Source organism: Formica exsecta, unplaced genomic scaffold (assembly GCF_003651465.1).
Source record: "Formica exsecta isolate Colony F162 unplaced genomic scaffold, ASM365146v1 scaffold379, whole genome shotgun sequence".
Lineage (NCBI taxonomy): Eukaryota > Metazoa > Arthropoda > Insecta > Hymenoptera > Formicidae > Formica > Formica exsecta.
In genome coordinates this window covers 115,668-135,633 of record NW_021851033.1, presented here as the reverse complement: position 1 = coordinate 135,633, position 19,966 = coordinate 115,668, and the positions used below count along the sequence as shown (strand labels likewise).

At 31.4% G+C, this 19,966-nt stretch overlaps 1 long non-coding RNA gene across 1 annotated transcript in view; it reads right to left on the bottom strand.

The window, feature by feature from the left end:
* Positions 1-11,921: 11,921 nt before the first annotated feature.
* LOC115239341 overlaps positions 11,922-19,966 on the bottom strand; it is a 35,123-nt gene continuing 27,078 nt past the window's right edge. The window contains exon 3 of the long non-coding RNA XR_003884625.1: positions 11,922-12,438. This is a non-coding gene — a long non-coding RNA (uncharacterized LOC115239341). The remainder of the gene's footprint in view (positions 12,439-19,966) is intronic.

The window sequence follows — 19,966 nt, the reverse complement described above, 5'->3', positions numbered from 1 at the left end:
CATTGACAGAAAATCCATTTCTTTCAAGCATATCCAAGAATAAGTGAGAAACTTTTCAAAAAATTTTAAGAAATTGACGTTTAAGATTAAAATCTCAGAAAAATATGTTATTCACAAAATAATACTGTGTGATATCGAACAGACGAAAGGTGCGTCGAGTTATATCTTTCTCGCACTTCCATTTGCTGAAAAGTATATAGGTGCAATACAAAAGAGAAAGAAAGCGAAACGATACATTTGGCTTTTTATAGCCGTGGTGCTTAATGTAAAACACATATCGGTATATTTATCACTCAAAAAAGTGGTATTGCAACTACAGCAAAAATTTTCTGGGTGCGCAAAATTAACTGAGGTACATAAATGATTAGCAAATACTGTGATATCGCATATGTTTCGCATTTAATCAATCTAAGTGACAGAGACAGAATTTATATCTGAACTGTTTGTGAAATTTAGAAAGAATGTTTTTCTGTGGCGCCTATCCATGTAAGGCCAATCATACTTGTTATAAAGTTTGACTGTGGTACACAGAAAAAATTAGCGACAAGAAACAAATGAATATATAATCCTCACATATAACATATTTGTATAATGCGCCCAATCTATCTAGCTCTTTTAAACAATTTCTCTCAATTTTTCGATGCTGCAGTTATAATTGGCAGTTATATTTCTCACAAAGATCGTTCTAGCTGTAGTATCGAAACTCATATTTATCCAATGCAGTGATTAACATTTGGCAATGGGACCTAAATTTTCTAGAAGATATTATTAGAATATTGCTGCTATAAATTCTATATGTAACAGACAATATTCTAACAGATACAAAAAATAGCGATAAATTTTTGTTGTGACACCTAGAAATCTACCTATATCAGCAAGACATTTTTTTGAGTGATCGATATCATGGTAATTTTTCGAATCCACAACATCACAAAATCAATCGATTTACACGAATAATTTATAAAACGACATTTGCGTACACTTTGATCATGTTCAAACACACGATGAGAGTATCGACGGGTTTTATGTCGGGCGGGGCTATGCAATAAAAATAAACACGCCACTAACGAAAATACCAAAGCAGGTATGCCGTGGCGGCTTTGAGCATTCGGAAATCGCGATTACCGCAACTGTATCTTTCCCAAGATCAAAAATAGCGATTAACCCCGATCACGATTAAGTCTATGTCGTATTGCGGATAGATGAGCGATACTATGGCCCGTCATCGTTCGCTCCATCATCGTTTACATCAACCAGGGTTAATTAAGCACTAGGTTAATCAAGTGGATTTTATAGCTTCATATCATAACCACGTGCTATTCTGTCTTTTATACGAGTAGTATTAGTGTTTAAAGCGTCGTTATTGATCTTATCTCGTTATAGCAGAAATATTATAATGTTATAGCAGTTATACATTTTTCAAATAATGACAATAAGTTTAGAGCGTCAGAGTTTTTATACAAACGATAAAATTTAAATGTAATTTCTCCAGAGGTTAGAATTTTACAAGCAAAATAATTCTCTTGTGTATATGCGTGTGTATTGACACGAGGAAGACATTATTCTTTATTCATCCATAGAAGCCTTTACTATCGCGTGAAAAAGAGCTTACCATCATTGATTAGTCTCTCGATGTATTGTAGTAAAATACATGTAGTAAAATAAGTTGAACCTTTATAATGATCCCGCCGGTTACGTTCAATCATAGCCGTCCGCAGGGGGGGGGGGCAAAACGGGCACGTGTCCCCCCCCCTGGAAAAGGGAAAAAAAATTTTTAATTAAAAGAATTAAATTATTTAAAAACATACAAAAAAACTTTTTTAAATACAAAAAAAAAGAAGTTTTTGGTGTCGGTTATGATCAATAAGATATCCATGGTTAAATATGGGTATTGCAAAAGTTAGCTGTGACTTAGGTCATTGACGATTTGCTAAATAACTTTCAATTATTATCTAAACTTAAGAGTTTTTTAGATGAATACGAATTTAATATCAAAATTGTCAAATTCAAAATGGTGGACTCAATATGGCGAATGTCAAAACTTAAAAAATGTTTAGATTGCAATCGAAATAAATATAAACAAGTAGAGTTGTGCAAATTAAAAACTTGCACATTGCTTCCTCATCATTTTATCTTACAATGCTTAAGCTGCTTTAAGCATGCGGATTTTTCAATTTTTGCTCCCTCATAGAGAAAGCTTTGTGAGCGAAATAAAAATTAAAATAATTTCTTTCACCGATCCTCACTAAATTCAACATCAAACAACCCTTAATAATCTCACCAAATTCAATACCAACCATCCTTGAATAATACTCTATCCATATAAAAAAGTTTAACCCGATATCTCAATAATTGCGGAAGTTAGAGGTTGTACAATATATTGCGTACATACACACATACACACATACATACATACATATAGACATTTTTTAGGAATATAATTTTTCGACGTTTTGAAACATTCTAAACACATTGGCATAGAAAACTCGAAAAAAAATTTTGTCACGAAAACAAAGCTTCCTCTATGAGGAAGGAAAAAATAAAAAAAAAACAAAAAAAACAAAAATCTTTTTCGATTTACATTTACCTTGACGCGGTGAGAAAGCTTTAATACTAAAAGATCTAAAAATATTTAAGTATACATTTTTTAAAATTAATCTGAAAATGATATGCCCCCCCCCCTAGAAAAAATTCTGCGGACGCCCATGCGTTCAATGCAAATCGAGCTTTTCATCTCGTATGTGTGAACGGTACTTAAGAGCAACCTAATACACTCGCATACACACTGTGATCGTAATCATTGGATAGGGGGTGGGTCGTAATGTAAACAATTTAGGCATCAAGAATAGCTCAATTGTCCATATACCTGGTTATAAGAAGACCCTAAAGGCTGCTCTCGAGGTGGGGTGGCTTCATTAAAAGCTCTTACGGTGCGGACCCACACCCTACTCAAACATAATAAACTTCTCACCCTCACCTCTTTGTACAATCCTCGCGACCAGGATATATCACATTACACATATTTTTTGCGCGCCTCCTGCGCTTTATGTATACATGGCGTTCTTTATGCGGTTTACAAATGACCGTGCTGTAAGTCGTAAGACGTGCTAATATATCCATTTCCGGCGCAAACGAGCGTATATAATAACTCATATCCGTCCTTTTCCTATCTCGTGCGATTAGGAATATAGCCGACAAAAATTAGAAATGTAAATAGAAAAAAACAAGTCTCGTTTTTTTCACAATTTTGTTTTTTTCAGATATTTAATATGTATCTTTATATTTTGATAATTGCAAATTAATTTTTAACTTTTCAGATGATAGATTTAAATTAACCATTATTATTTTAAATGTAGCTCGCATTCCAATTGGCTATATGCTATATAGTTATGTAATTACTATTTTTAATTCAAAAAAATTTTTGTTATGCATCTAATTGAAAATTATCCGAATCATGTCGAGTTTGATGTAATTTTGCAAAAATCTCATTAATCTATTAAAATTACTCTTAAAAAAAGAAAAAAAAAAAAAAAAAAAAAAAAAAAAAAAAATAGAAATATTAGAACTTTTTTTTATTATGTTAACAAAAAATAATATTATGTTTAAAAGAATAATGAAAAAAAACATCTTTTTTCAACTGTTTTTTTTTATTAGAAAAAAATGGTCTTTTTTACATCTGTTACAACAATGCAGGGAATAAGTAAGTTTTAACTATGTGATCATGTTTTGAAAAATTATGGCCACATATCTACTAATCTTATTTTCTATTTATGCTATTATTATCGCTGTTATATGTCATTGCGGAGACAAATTGATCTCTGTGTTAAGATTACTAGTTATGCGAGATTTTCCAATCAAGTAAATTTGTTAAACAGAACTATTTAATTGCTATTTTATTTTAAAAAATATATATATTTTTGGTTTGATATTTTATCACTTTTAATAATTACATCAATAAAGTAACAGTTCTATCGGATCACTTCGAAGCAATAATTGAAACGGTAATGATACTGACGATATAAGCAGATATATATTTTTACAACAATATTTTTTGGCAAAATAGCGCAAAAGGTCAACACTTAAGAATCACCTATCATCGTTCAACAAAAAATGACATTTTTCGAACATTGGAACGGAACTAGTTGTTTCTTATAGATTTTTGGATACTGAACACGAATCCGGTTTCGAAATTGCTCCATCACGTCAGAATTTTGAGAAATTTGCAATTAAAGTTGTAAAAAAGGACTATTTTCACGAACTTTATCATATTATAGCTATAATATGTGACGTTCTGGAGAAGTTTTATTACAATCAAAATAAAGTATGTTGTTAGGACTTTCAACACTCAAAAGGAATTTTTGATGTCGGTTATGGTTAATAAGATATCCGTGGTTAAATATGGGGTATATTGCAGAAATTAGCTGTGACTTAGGTCATTGACGATTTACCAAATAGGTTTTAATTATTATTTAAACTTAAGAGTTTTTTAGATCGCTGAATACGAATCCAATGTCAAAATTGTCAAATTCAAAATGGTGGACTCAAATGTTTAAATTGCAACCTCAACATTTTTTAAGTTTTGACATCCGCCGTATTGAGTCCATCATTTTGAATTTGATAATTTTGACATTGAATTCGTATTCAGCGATCCAAAAAACTCTTAAGTTTAAATAAATGTAATTGAAAGCTATTTGGTAAATCGTCAATGACCTAAGTCACAGCTAACTTTTGCAATATACCTCATATTTAACCATGGATATTTTATAAACCATAACATCAAAAATTCCTTTTGAGGGTTGAAAGTCCTAACAACATACTTTATTTTGATTGCAATAAAACTTCTTCAGCATGTCACATATTGTAGTTATAATATGACAAAGTTCGTGAAAATAGTCCTTCTTTGCAACTTTAATTGCAAATTTCTCAAAATTCTGACGTGATGGAACAATATCGGATTTTTTTTTTTTGGTTGAACTGTGTTATTGCTAGCATAGTAGTTTCTTTTATGGAGTTAAGATTTATTTTGGAATCTGTTTCTCGTTATACAGCTTATTTAAAAGTTTCGAGCTTTTCTGATATTTCCTAATTTACAGTTTGTATGCAAGACCATTTTATATTTCGCGCGTAAGAGAAAGCTTATTATTTTATGCCACGCTTCTCGATCAGATTTATATCTCTTGTGCTCTACTTGGAAACCGCAAAGTTTTATTGTCGTGTGTTGGGCGGTCTCTTTGGATCATTGTCTTGCACAAGTTCGTAAAGACATATCCGATTGTCGCACTCGACAGAGTCTCGCAAATCAGATGGCTATTCTATTCAATTCGATATGATTCACATCGATTGATTTTTTCGTTGATACGCAAAAAACTGTTAAATTAAAAATGACACAAATTTTTTTTTTTTTTTTTTTTATAAAACCAAAGTCAAATCTGAATTTTTTTATGGAAAGGACTTAAAAAGACAAACACTTTTACACTTCAAACGTTTGTTTAGGATTTTCGAACCGGGAGTAACGATTTTTTAAAAATTGGCCTTTTTGAACTTTGACCTTAAATAACTCCCGAACGGGTCAACGAATCAACCTCCGGTTTGCATCAAAAATTTTCTTTTTTTATGCCCTTTCAAACAATGTACTATAATATGGGGGGGGGGGGGTTCTATTAAAAATTTTTGAGTTGGGGTCCCCTTGGGGCATTCCCTCCACTCCCTTAAAAAAGTAGTCCCTCGAAAAGATCGAACACGTATTTCGCGGATTTTCATAATTTTGAGCTGTTTTCAAAATATAGGGTGTACAGACTTTATAGACACCATGTATATTCATACATTAAAAAAAAAATATCCCAGTAAAAGGTACAACTTTTGTCTCAAATTTTAGCGACAATCCAGTTCTTATTGTTAGTTAAGTTAGTTGGAATTTAAGTAGTATAAGTCAAACTTATTGTTGTCCCGCATATTCAAAGAGTTTCTAAAGAGAATGAAGATACAGGGTGTCTGATAAAGATTGTGCCAACGCTCGTGAACGGGTAGAGCGCAGTAAACTGAGCAGGAAAGTCCTTTATCATTTTGCAATTTTTTCCCAATAATTATTGAAATATTAATTAAAAAGAATTGGCAAATAAGCGCGTGTTTCGCGCGGTTAGATCGTGGGATATACGCTCCAGGCGTGTCAGCAGCGAGTGTCACACGGCAAAAAAAAACATTTTCAATACCAAATTTTTCGTTAACAGTTTGTGATAATTATGACAAACTTGTCGATTATTTAATAGAACGTAGAGTTCTGTATGGTTCTGCGCGTTATCCTAAATGTAACAACATAATGGATCTTAATCGCAATACATTGATATTTCGATGTCATAATGTTAAGTATGTTTGCAACAATCATTAAAAACGTTTAAAAAACAAATACGATATTAAATTGAGTGCTTTTCATAATATATAGTTCTTGCAAAACTGTTTGGATTTACAAACGATATGTCGATTCGTAGCGTATTTTCTTATAATTAGGCCGCCACGTCAGAATTTTTTTCAATGCAAACTTGGAGTTTCTGCACATAGTGTTGTTGATTGGTCAAGTTTTTGTCGTAAGGTAACTTATTAATATTTACTTTATTATTATTATATGTATATTTTCTCTGCTCATACGTTAAATTAAAAAAAAAGTATTTTATAGTTTTATTTTATTATAAAGTAAAAGCGTGGGCAGGGATAGGGTTCCGCCACTTCCCTTGCACCCTCACCCTCAAAAAAATTCTAACCTTATCCAAACCTATTTCTGATTTTAAATTGAAATTAGGTTTGGGTCAAGTTAGAATTTTTTCGGGGTGGGAGTGCAGGGGGAGAGACTCCGCCCTTTCCCCGCCCACGCTTTCACTTTATAATACATACACACATATCATATACATATATTGTGTATGTGTGTATTTTTTACTATTAATGTTAGAAAATGACATTCTATTCATTAAACTTATTTTATTAATAATTTTTTAATAAACAAGGAACGACGGTTAAAACTTTTTGAAAGTTACACAGGGCAGTGTCCTTGGTAATATATCAAGGCCATTGAAATTTGTGAGATCAGCCCTAATATACACAATTACCGTCGTTTTTTAGCAATAAAAAGTTATACTATTCATTAATAATGAAGATAGCACATTTCTGTACATAGCGTATCTCTCATTATAAGTAAATAGATATACAAATTAAAAGTAAAAATAAATATCGATAATCGAAGTTTTCTGGTGCTTATTGATAGTAGTATTCGGACAATCGTAATTAACTGTATTTCCGCGAGTGAATCTTTTGTGTTATTAAAAATAAATAAGGAAAAGAAAAATTAAAATACAAGATAAAGGCAATCAGAGCCACGCGCGGTAAGTGGAGCGCATTTTTTGTTTTATTCTATCAATCTCTATCATAGAGTATACAAAACCGGACGTTTCGGCACCAAGAAAAAGAAAATCCGAGAACGGCGGAATAACCATGCAGTGAGTAATCTATGTATAATTCTGTTAATTTGTTATTTATAAAATTTGTCATTTATAAAATTAATTGCTCGCTTTTCTTCGCGATATCTCTTCACGCGATAATGACGCAATTTATTGCTAATTTATTGTTTTAATCTAGAATTTATTGTTTGCAAAATAAGTTTAAAAAATAATCGTAAACGTTTCAACATTTATATCGCCACAAAAATAAAATATGCAATTAATTGTGCTCTCCTTCAATTTTGATATTAAAATATTTCTCGAATTACTTGTTCTCGATATATACCAATGTCGATTTTAGTGCTTATGATTTAAAGTCTATTTGCAATATTTTTGCAATTAATCCGCAATTAATTTTAATATTTTTTTTGTTTTTTTACGATTTGTTGTCTAATTTACAATTCGCTATCAGTGTTCTTTTTTAAATAGAAATGCTAATTAATGTGTGTGAAATCAGCATGCACTACCTTTAATAAATTTCCTGCTAATTGATAGGAGCAATAAATTTGAAATTAAAACAAAAAATTAGCAATAAATTATCACTTAATTAAGCCATGCATCCGAATTCGATTTCTCGGTGGGCTATTAACGAAAATCGGCGATAGTCTTAAAGCACGTAACTCGAAAAGGAAGCAATACGCGTTCATAGACGCTCAGTTTCCGTGAGTCTTACAGGCGAATATACATATTTCATCTAAATATATAGTACGCTGCCTGGTCCATGCTCCCAAAATAGCCGACCGCTGCGTTTGTTTTCGCAATGACGACTATGCGGTCGTACAATTCCGTACGCACTTGACGTAGTATTTGTTTGTGTGTAAGAGCGTGTTACAGCTATATTGTTGCACATACGTATGCGACAGATACAAAGTGGAAACCGTGCGTGCATAAAGTCGTAAAGAAATCGCGTCCTTACACAAAATGTATTGTCCAATAACAAATATTAAATTTCGATAGAGCGATTTTGTCGAGATTGCATAGGAGGTGGGAGAGGGAGGAGAATATAGGAAATTTTGTAAATATAACGTTAAGTAAAAAATACGGTATTACTAGATTACTTTTGATTTTGATTAAAAATTAGCAAATTTTTAGACAAAAGAATTCGTGATAATATAATATATAATAAAAAAAAATATTCTTATGTGAACCATTTAAGACTCTTTCTTTTTCCCTTTTAAACTTTCGTAATTAAGGAGATTATCGTCAGGACGTGAAATATAAAACTGGCTTGAGCACAGATGTGAAAGCATTGTATTCAAATACCATCGACGAGATGGACCCAGCTGCAAAAAATTAAGCAATTTAGAATGATAATTTGAATACAGTATAATCTGATGATATACTTGCTTTATTTCTGCTTGTCCGTCTACGCCAGAGATCAAGGTATAAACTGCGTATTATGTGTTATTGGATTGGATGAGCCCAGTCATTACACGTGGAATACATATATATGATAGTTACGAAAACATATTGCTGATGAAAGAGATATATCGGCACACACAGATTGCATTTAATGCTTTTTTATTAATATAATACTTATGTATCAGAGTAGTTTTTCTATAACATTATTTTTACATGTATAATTTCAAAATTTAAAAGATATATAATTCCAAAACACATTTATGCGCGTAATAAGAATAATAAATCTCTCTCTTTTTCTCTCTACGATGCATATGTGCTACATTCGATATTATATATAAGTATGCGTCGTGAAAAATGGATTGGTTGGAAATATATGTTAAAATAAAAGATACTAGCTGTTATCTTTATAGCATTATTTAAAACGCAAAGGTTTTGACACATTTTTGAGCGAGATTTATGACCTGTATATACGAATAAATTCTGTTTTTAACTAACGAAATCCTTGTATGAGAATGAAAGGATTCATCGTTTTGTGTACGCGCGAAATCTTCTTGCATAATTTAAAAATAGTTTAATATATATGGAATTGAATAGTTGTATAAGATTAATTCACAGGGATTATTGATGCAGTTATATATAAATAAATTATAAGTTTAAATAGACTATGACGTCGCACCACAAATGCAATTGCGAGTGCATTGACCTCAATTTCAACATCATCCTGAGCAAGCGCCGAACTGTAGGTAGTGACGTCATTGACGAAGTCCTCCTCTCGTATCCATGGAAACAATGACGTCATACTTTTGTATAATACATACAGCAAATTTTCGAAAAAGTCAATATTCCACAAAAAAATATATGTACATATATATGCGAAAAAGAAAATGAATATATATAACAAATTTTCTTGTTTCTTTTAAAGATAATATTATAAGAGAGAGAGAGAGAGAACATTTTTATAAAAAATTTATAAAAGTTGTAATACTTAGAATCGATAATAAGAAGTTTCTCAAGCCGTCTTCTTTTTCCTCTGACAATGAGATGAAAGAAAACATCATATCGTAATGCAGAAAAAATATTAAATTAACTCAAATTACCAACAAGTCTTATCTATGCGTTCTCTTTTTCTTCATTTTTCTAGTGTTTTCTTTTATCTTCTGTTGCTTATTCGCTTTGTTAATGAAAACTTTTTATTATGCGAAACTTTAATCCGAGCAATCTGAAGAAAGAAACCTGCTTTAGTCGAATTTACATATTTAAATGTAACACCCAATAACATCGTATAACGACAGTTCTTGCGTGCCATACCTTATAAATTATACAATTAGGAAAATTTTTTTCTTATCAAATGTTTTTAAGCTACTTGAAATGACAAAACAATTTAAGAAAAATCATGTATATTCTATCTCATAAGTTTTCTATGAATTCGAGCTTAAAATAATAATATTAATATTTTTTTTATCAAGCTTTAAATATCTCTAATTGATAATTATTTATCGGGTAAATAACTTTTTTACTTTGACTCGTTGCGGGTATAATCGGGTGCTGCACAAGATAGCGAATGAAAAAAAAAGAAGATAACTCCATTTTCTACGATTCTCGTTTAATACCGATCAAGTTGAATCGATCGCGCCGGTCTTTTACAATCTCCTCACTCTCGTCCGGCAATAAGAGGAAACGATGGATTGCTCGGAATGTAATGAAGAAAAGGGATTGGATTGGCGAGGATCAGCCGACGAGTGCCGTTTTAATTTCGCGTTTCATCCTTCTGCTTGGATAAAAACGCGCGCACGGCTAACCGAACAACACGGCAAATATTTTCTTGTGACGTCGGCGGAAAGGTAGCGGAGGAATTTTATCGCGCATGAAGACGAACAGCGGAATACAACAGCCTCGAGGCTTTTGCGCGTATCCTTTTCTTCGGTTCCGTCTTTCTTTCTCTCTCTCTCATCCCTTTTCTCACATCATTCTTCCTTCACACTCGGCTTCGAGAAAGATGGTACGCGTCCTCCGTCTTGTTCGACAAGCGAGAAATGCCGCTCTTCTTTCTTGGGGTGCGAGAAATTTTAACTCTGATTACGGCGATACAAGTTTTTTCTCGTTATTTTAATATCGCGCACCTTTCCGTCGACGTTGATATCAAGGGCTTACCGTCGGCAACGTATGACGACAGATTTGTTCTATTGAATGCGATGAAGCTATTACACGTGTTTTCAGCCACATGTACGGCCGTTACGATACAGCGCAGGGACATTATTATGGCTGCACTCAGATGAATTATGATCTCAAATATGTGCGTGATCGCGCACACAACGCGTATTAACGACGGTTTGCTTTAAAAAAGGTTTGTCTAATTAAGGATCGAGTTTGCATGCTGAGATGTAGTTTTCAAACTTGGCTCTAATTGTATTTGACTCTTGTTCAACCTGAAGACGCTTGAAAATTTCGCACGATTTCTCATAATAATCTTAAATATAAATTATTCGTACAATAAGAAGCGTACAATGAGACGTGAATGGAGCAAGCGCATATACATCTTATTGTTAATGTATAGGATAATTGAAAAAGTCCAAAGAAAAAGATCATATTTTTTTCGTTGTTTGAAAATATTCCATTATTTATAATATATGATGCATAAAACTATTGACAAATATCTCGATTGGAAAGACAATTACTCTCTGCCAAATATCACTACACAGTTGGAAAATTTGTTTTTTTGTTAAAAAATATGCCGGTTAAAATTTTTATGTTAAATATTTAACACATTCATGTGTTAATTTAACATATTGCTGTTGTGTTAATTGAAATCAAGTGTTAAATTATTAAAGCAACTGAAAAAAAGTGTAAAAATAACATAATGTGCACCTATTTTTAGTTTTACACAATAGATATGTCCCATATTATTAGTGACAGGATTTATCTGTTAAATTTTACAGAAAAAATATTGATTTTATTTTAGTCAATAGGAATGACAGTGACTATACGTCAATAATATTTTTCCAAGTTAATTTTATCATTAAAAATATGTTGATTTTACACAAAATTTATTTCAAATTACTTTGAGATGTGCATTTATTTTTTTTTTTTTTTGTGTTAAAATATTAACATAGTATTAATATCACCATTTAATATATCCATATTATGTTAAATTAATATAAAAATTTGTGTGGACCATTTGAGACATGTGATATCTGTTAAATTTAACACAAATTTTTCAACTGTGTATAGTTATAATATTCGGTAAATGTTAAATTCTCATCGTTGAATAATAGAGCGTGGGCGAGGCGAGGTTTTCTCTGCAAACTCAGCAATTGCTCTTTCCGGAGCGTTCTCATGTAACAGATATATTCGCTGGAAAAGAGTTGTGAATTATACAGCCTCTTTTCCTCTCCCTCTCTATGAAAAACCTCATTCGAGCATCCGGCAATACAAGTTTTTCTTTATCGTCCGCGTATTTTATTGCCACGATGTTTACAAGTACCGGTTCGCCTCTCGACATTTTCATCGTCCGCCGTTTATCCCTTTGACACTACGATATATCTCTCGTCATTCGACACTAACGTCGAATTGATAGCCGCTGGTATCTGTACACCTGCAAATAATAGTGTGACGTTACTGTCGATCGATCTTTTCTCTCAGTTACGTGACGTAATTTTGCGGACACATGACAAAATCATTCGAAGCGAGGTTTAGCATAACTAGATGCAGTTATAAAGTGAAGTTAATTGATTACATAAAATAGAATGATATTTGTTTTTATCCTTTATACAGGATATCCCAGAGTTACCGCACCATCTACTAATGACAAATTCTTGAGATCATTTTAAGATGATTTTTTCTCAGCAAAAATATCGAAGCAACAATAATTTCCGTATTATAAGCGATTCAAAAAGAAAGGCTTATTGCAAACTAAACTTTATAGAGAATTAAAACTACATTCTTTAGTTAATTTCAGATAGAGTTTACTTTAATAGAAAAAAAAATTTAATTTAAGGCTTAAATACAAAGATATGTGTTGGAAAAATTGAAAACTTGCAAAAAATGATGATCTCTCTCGACATTTTCGCTGAGGAAAAATCGTCTCCAAATGATCTCAAGAATCTGCCATTAGCAGGTGGTGCGGTAACTCTGGGACACTATGTATATGTATATGAAACTTATTGTTTAGTAGCAGCTTGTTACAGCGCTATTTTTCCAAATCATATGAATTTCACAATAATTAAAATCAAAGTTCTTATGAATAACTGAAAATAAAAATCTAAAAGTTGTATAAAATGTTAAAGTAACATATTTATATTACTAAAATGTCAATTCGATATAAACTTTGATTTTTAATAAGCTTCTATTATATAAAAGTAATCTAATGATATTTGTCGTGTCCATCTTGAATTCAAGTTGAATTGGTTAAAATCTCGACCATTATGCACATTTTTTTAAGTGATACTAATATTTGATTTAATAGTGATATATTCTTCTAATCGCGCTCTTAAATAAATAGAATAAATAAATAAAATTAAATAGTTAAAGTATAAGACTCCGTGGATCACAATCTATTAAAAATAAAAATTGGCAATTAAAAATAAAATTGGCACAAAGGTTTATTTTTAAAAAAACATTAATGTAACACGTACATATTTGAATAGCGGACGTTTCGGCTCTTTTTTTGAGCCATCATCAGCGCACGGGTTTAGTAGTAAATTAGAAGATAGAATCGCATAATTGGTTAATTCATAATCGGTTCGCCATATATACAATGACAGAAATCAACAAAACAAAGTTAAAAATTGGTGAAAAATGTAGAGATCTCTCACATCTTCAAGATAGAGACAAACATTTGTGTCCAAACGCATTACTGCTGTTGATAGGAAGAACTCCTCGATTAATCAGTCAAAAGTTGAAAAATCCAAAAATATAAAAATGTAAAATGGCTGTACGTAACATTTCCAGATGCTTGTAAGCAGAGCAGTGTTTGCGGATGATGATGTGAGAGAGAGCACAGATAAAACAATTGTTTAAGTTGAACTTACACGTACAAAAGCGTTCGGAAAACATTACACTGAAAGATTAACAGAGATCTCCAACCTGACACAACGGAATATAACGATACACTGGTTGTCAATCAGTAAAACGGCGCAATAATAATTCGAAGGTTGTCGAGTATAGAGATATATGACATAATATAAATAACAATGTGACACTAAACCAAGACATTGAAATATTCAAAATCAAAAATTAAACATAAAACCGAATAAATTAATGATTGAACAGAGTGATGTGAAGTAGAATTTTGATTTTTAGCATTTATCGATAGAAAACAAATTCTGATTTTTAGCGTTTGTCGATAGAAAACAAAACAAGAGCAAACAACATAATAAATAAATTAATAGTATTGTCGAAAGAACGGTACAAGATCAGATGTGTAAAGTTTTTAAAAAAATGTCGGTTAAATTAAAACTAGACGGTGCAAGATCAGATATATAAAACTATAAATTAAAGAGTAAAAATATTCTGTGTTTATTTTATTATTTAAAGTCAAGTAAACAGCGCAATAACAATTCAACAGTTGTCGAGTACAGAATAATAATGTGTGACATAGGACATAGCATAAATAACAATGTGACATTGAATCCTAAGATTGTCGAGTCGATTACAGTAAAATAAAAACATTAAAATATTCAACCGGTAAAAGACCAGAAATATAAAGTTTTTCTGACAAATTGTCGGTTAAATTAAAACTGGACGAAACAAGCTCAACTGAATAAAGTGAATTACAGAGTATTCGGCGTTTATTATTATTTAGAGTAGAATAGAATAAATCAAATTTTAGAGAGTTTATCAGTTACAGTTAAGTACGTTTCCGGAAGACATTCGGTGTCTGTCTGCAGATTTAGACTATTCTTTTGCCTCTTTATATGTAAAATTTCAGAAATTAATCGTTTGTGAAAGTGCGGTTCACTGTCCAATATCTCGACATTATTCCAACTAAAATCGTAGTCGTAGGCGATTCTATGATCTGTTATGACAGAGAGTTGGTAGAATTTCTCCGGATATGATTTCTATGTTCGAGTATGCAGTTATCTTTTCGTCTGTCCCACATAAGACGCATTACAATTATCGCAGTTAATTTTATAGACAACATTGTTGCGAGCCGAAAGGGGTCTTTATGTACTTTAATAAATTTGTTCAATTTATTAAGATTGCGATATAAAAGTTTTACATTTAAGTGTCTGGTAATATTCTTAAATTATTCGTATATTGAAGGAACGTAAGGTATCGTGAAAAAGGAGACTCTCTCAGGTTCATCTCTTTGTTTTTCGTTGTCAAATTTAGAATTTATTTTGTAAATAAAATTTTTTAGGCGCTCATATAAAACATTAAAAACGAAATCCAGAGGATAACAATTATCCAAAAGAACATTAACCACAAATTCCAAATTCTTACGGTGGAACATAGGATGTGATAACAACATAACTTTATCGATTAGACCAATGATCGTACCTTTTTTTTGACAAATCGGATGATTTGAAAGGAAATGTAGGTATCTCCCCGGAAAGGTTGGTTTGTGATACCGATCGAAAATCAAATGATTGTTGATTAGTATCAGGGAGACGTCAAAAAAGTTAAGTTTATTTTCACCAATCTCCATTGTAAATTGCAAACGTGGATGAAAAGTGTTAAAGGTGTTTAAAGTATGATCCAGAAGAATAGAGGGGGCAGCTAGTGCAATGTCATCCACATACCTAACAAAAAATGGAGGCGTGAATGTCAAGGATTCAAAAGCTCTAGATTCTAAGTCTTGTAATACTATGTCTGCAATAACAGAAGAAAGAGGCGATCCCATAGGAGTACCGAATGTTCGCTGGTAAATTACTCCGTTAAAGGTGAAATAAGTGGAATTTAATATTAATTTTACCACCGTAATGAACTCTAATTTAAATATGGTACAATTCGTAGAAATATAGTTCCATCTAAAAGAGACACTGTCGATCGCCATTTCGATAGGAATATTGGTAAACAAGGAAATGACGTCTAAATCAAAGAGAAATCTTTATTGATGTGTATGTCAGAAAGTTTTTTAACAAGATCAAAGCTATTAGTAATATGGCTAGGTGCAGTTGGGAAACTTTTGAACATTATACGATGAATGAAGGAGGCTAAGTTATATAAAGGACTATTAAGGGAGGAAACAATGAGTCAGAAAGGGCAGTTAGATTTATGAATCTTGGGGAGTCCATATGCTCTCGGTAAGACTCCGTCGCTGCACATAAGAACTCTATAAGTTGAGGGTAATATGAATACCGAATCTTTCTATCTTTTTAATAAATCTCGTAAACATGCTGTGAGTCTTTTTGTCGGATTTTTTTTAACAACAATATAGGTATTATTGTCATTCAATAATTCTTCAATCTTCTTAAAATATACATCTTTATCCAGAGCTACAGTAATGTTTCCTTTATCAGCGCGTGTGAAAATCAGATTATCATTTTGTTTTAAAAAATTCTTGATTTTGTTGATTTCTTATATATATGGCAAACCGATTATGAATTTGCGATTCTATCTTCTAATTTACTATTAAATCCGTACGCTAATGATGGCTCAAAAAAAGAGCCGAAACGTCCGCTATTCAAATATGTACGTGTTACATTGATATGTTTTTTAAAAATAAAAAACTTACGCACTTTGTGCGCCCGACTTACTATGCTTGGCTCATATTGCCAATTTTTATTTTTAATAGATAAATAAATAAATTGTAAAAATATGTTTCAAAGCAGTTTCCTATTTTTTACAATTTTATTCATTTTATTCTCGATTTACTATTTTATTATTCTAAAGTAATCTTTAGATTCATAAGTTTCTTGTAGATTACGATCGACAGTAATAGAAGTGGTAATTGGTAATATTATGTCAGACAGGAGTAAAAATTATACGAATAATATTAACGCAAGTAATAACAATCGACGAAGTACGAGGAAAATGAGTTGTAAATCTCTTTGTGTTGCCAGCTTTCTAGGCCAAGCGGAAAAATCGGAATATAAACTTCGGCTTAACGTCACGGTTTATTCACTGCGTATGACATTACGTTTTTACATTCAATGGCGTGGATTTTTTCCCGTTTTATTCTTACTCCTGCTCGCGTTCTTATATCCGAGCTTACAGAGGCACAAGCAAGTGTATGAAGGGTACTGTGCAATATTTACAGTACTTCTTTTTGTATTATATCGACTTTAAAGTTAAATTTATGATCATACAGTATATGTACGAAAAACTTTATCCACATTAATTAATATCACCAACAACATTTTACATAGCACTATATATATATATGTATACATATACAAGTGTGTATATGTGTGTTTATCTGAAATAAGATGTCTCATTGTAATAAAAAAATTAAATTTGTTAAATTATCTTGCGCGCAAATGAAAAATTTTCTTCTTTTATGCGAAGTGTCAGGTAACACCTGTTTCAAGTTAATGAAATGACCTAGCGAGGAAAAGCGTCATTTTCGCTGCTCGAATGACCACTTGGTGTATTCTTCCAGCAAAGCACCCTCGAGACGGATACTACACGAAAAAGTAGACAATATATATTGCTAAGTGTGATGCATAGTCATGCCAGCTTGACATAACCTCGTTTTTTCATCATTCAAAAGAATGCGTCGTTTGCTTTGTTATTTTATTTCTCCTTTTATATCCGCATCAAAGTAAAGAAAAATAAATGCAGTTGTTTAGTGGTATTATTACAAAACAATCAAATAAAATTCATAACTGTATTCATCTTTTCGGTAATTAAATTAATGAAGTAATACAACATGATATATTGCATGTTCAACACTTTTACTTATAAAGATTTTAATAAAATCTTCACTGTTTTATACCTAGAGATTAAAGAAGCTACTTTGCACTGTGTGTGTTTGCTATTTTTTCGTAACACGGGGTAAAACAAGAAAAATATATTTGTGATATTCCAATCTTCGATAAGAATAAAGGACGAAGTAAAACAAAAAAGAAACAAAGATATGCTTATTCATTTTAGAATTATTCGTAGCTAGTAATAGAAAGTGGAAAGAAAGAAACGTCAGCTTGAAAAATAGAAAGGACGGAATCTCTAATTTTTTGTCGCTACTATTGGTTAAGACTATTGCATTCACAACTTTATTTCGATAATTTAATATAGAAAAATGTAGTAACGCGGTATTTGTGTGAAAACTGGAAGGTATACCCGGTCTTTTACATTCAAGACCTTGCATAAGCTGCAAGTGTGGAAGATGATGGGCGAAAGCGTTTACGTTTTGAGGTGCTTTATTGAAGCATGCTGCGCTCTGTCGAGCGTGAAAAACTCGGCATCCTATCTATACTATAACTCGGCGCCTATAATCGTGGCAAGGTAACGTGAGAGACGACCTGAAGAAAATATCCGTCCGTTATCACATTTTCCACTTCTAAAATGCTATAATCTTCGTAAGGATCGATAATCGTAGATAGTTTCTGAACGATGACGTTTGAATTTTTCATCATGTTCGCGCAAAAAACACAGCCGCATTTCATCGCAAGGTGTCTACTCCCTTGAAAAATATGAAAAACCTGAAATTCTCAGGGATTTCTTTTGTATCTGGAGAAATCAGGGAATTCTCATGAAATTTTATTGGGACTCAGGGAATTTAAAAAAAAAAATCTTCTTTTTCATAATTTTGCTTCTATATTGTAAGTATAGTCGACAAGTTCAAGTGAATTATATGTTTAAAATATATTATAAATATACATATACACAATGTTTTAACAATATATTTAATATATGTAGTACATATTCTTTATTGTAATTTTTAATCATTAGAATTTATTAGTGTTAGAAAACGCATACAAAAAAAAACTTATTTTAGAAAGTGCATCAAATCTTTAAAATATTCTTTTTACTTGGAATTTTGAAAAAAAAAATGCCTGAAAGATCAAGAAATTTTTTTTGAAAGATTTGAGTAGACTGCATCGGTTCTCTCTTTTCGCAACTTTTCGCAATTTCAGTATCAATATTATCGGATATACAGGGTGGGCCCAAAATGTTCCGGTCAGACTTTTAAATTTTATAGAAAATTTAATTCTCAACAAAAAGTTTCCCATAAACATTGTTCGAAAATCGCTTCCTTAAAAAGTTAGTGCCCAAAAACCTTTGAAATCACGGTTATTTTATACATTTTTACAAATATCAGAAAAAGTATGGGTTTTTTAACAAAAAAGTACCGAAACAAAAGCTGTTGAGAATTAAATTATCTTTCAAATGAGATTAAAATGATTGTAGTATGTTCCATAGATTTTGAGATAATCAGTTTCAAATGTACAAAAAAGTTTTTTTTTTCTATCGACGGTAGAGCTTTTTAAATTAAAAATCTTTTCATTTATGCTGTTAAAGCCTTAGCTAATTTTTAATGTTTATCTTGCTTGTTGGTTATTCCACTAAAAAAATTTTACTTTTCTGCATTGTTTAAACCAATCACCATAGGAGGGAGAGTAGAAGATGAAAAGAAAATGAAACTTAATAAATTTCTTGGAAAAGATCAATAAAAATCTTTTTCTTTCATAAAAATAAAATAATTCTTCTTTTTAAACTAAAATAGCCCTGTAATAGTAGAACATGAATAAAAAGGTTTGACAATGAAAAAAAACGTTTTCCATTGTCATACGTTTCATATTCAGCAAAATTTGCGGAAAAATATCATATCATTTCGAATTATATAATATTATTATGAAATATCCTTTATAGAGAAAAAGAGGCATTATATATGTACTCTCGACTATCATCATACGACTACTGATAAAACGAAGAATAGTGAGTCTTGTTTTAATGCGCAGTATTTTTGTAGATAATGTTAAATTTTACTTTCTCACGGAGAAAAATGGTAAATAATTATATTGGATATATATATTTAAGAAAATTAATGAGAGAAACATACCAATGAGAATTTCCTCTCCAAAAAAAGTAAGCTATATACAGAATGTCCGGTAAAGATTGTGCCAACGCTCGTGAGCGGGTAGAGCACAGTAAACTGAACAGAAAAATCCTGTAACATTTTTTTCTATAACGCTTAATAAAGGAGTTATTATTGAGTAAAGTCTGGTTAAATCAGC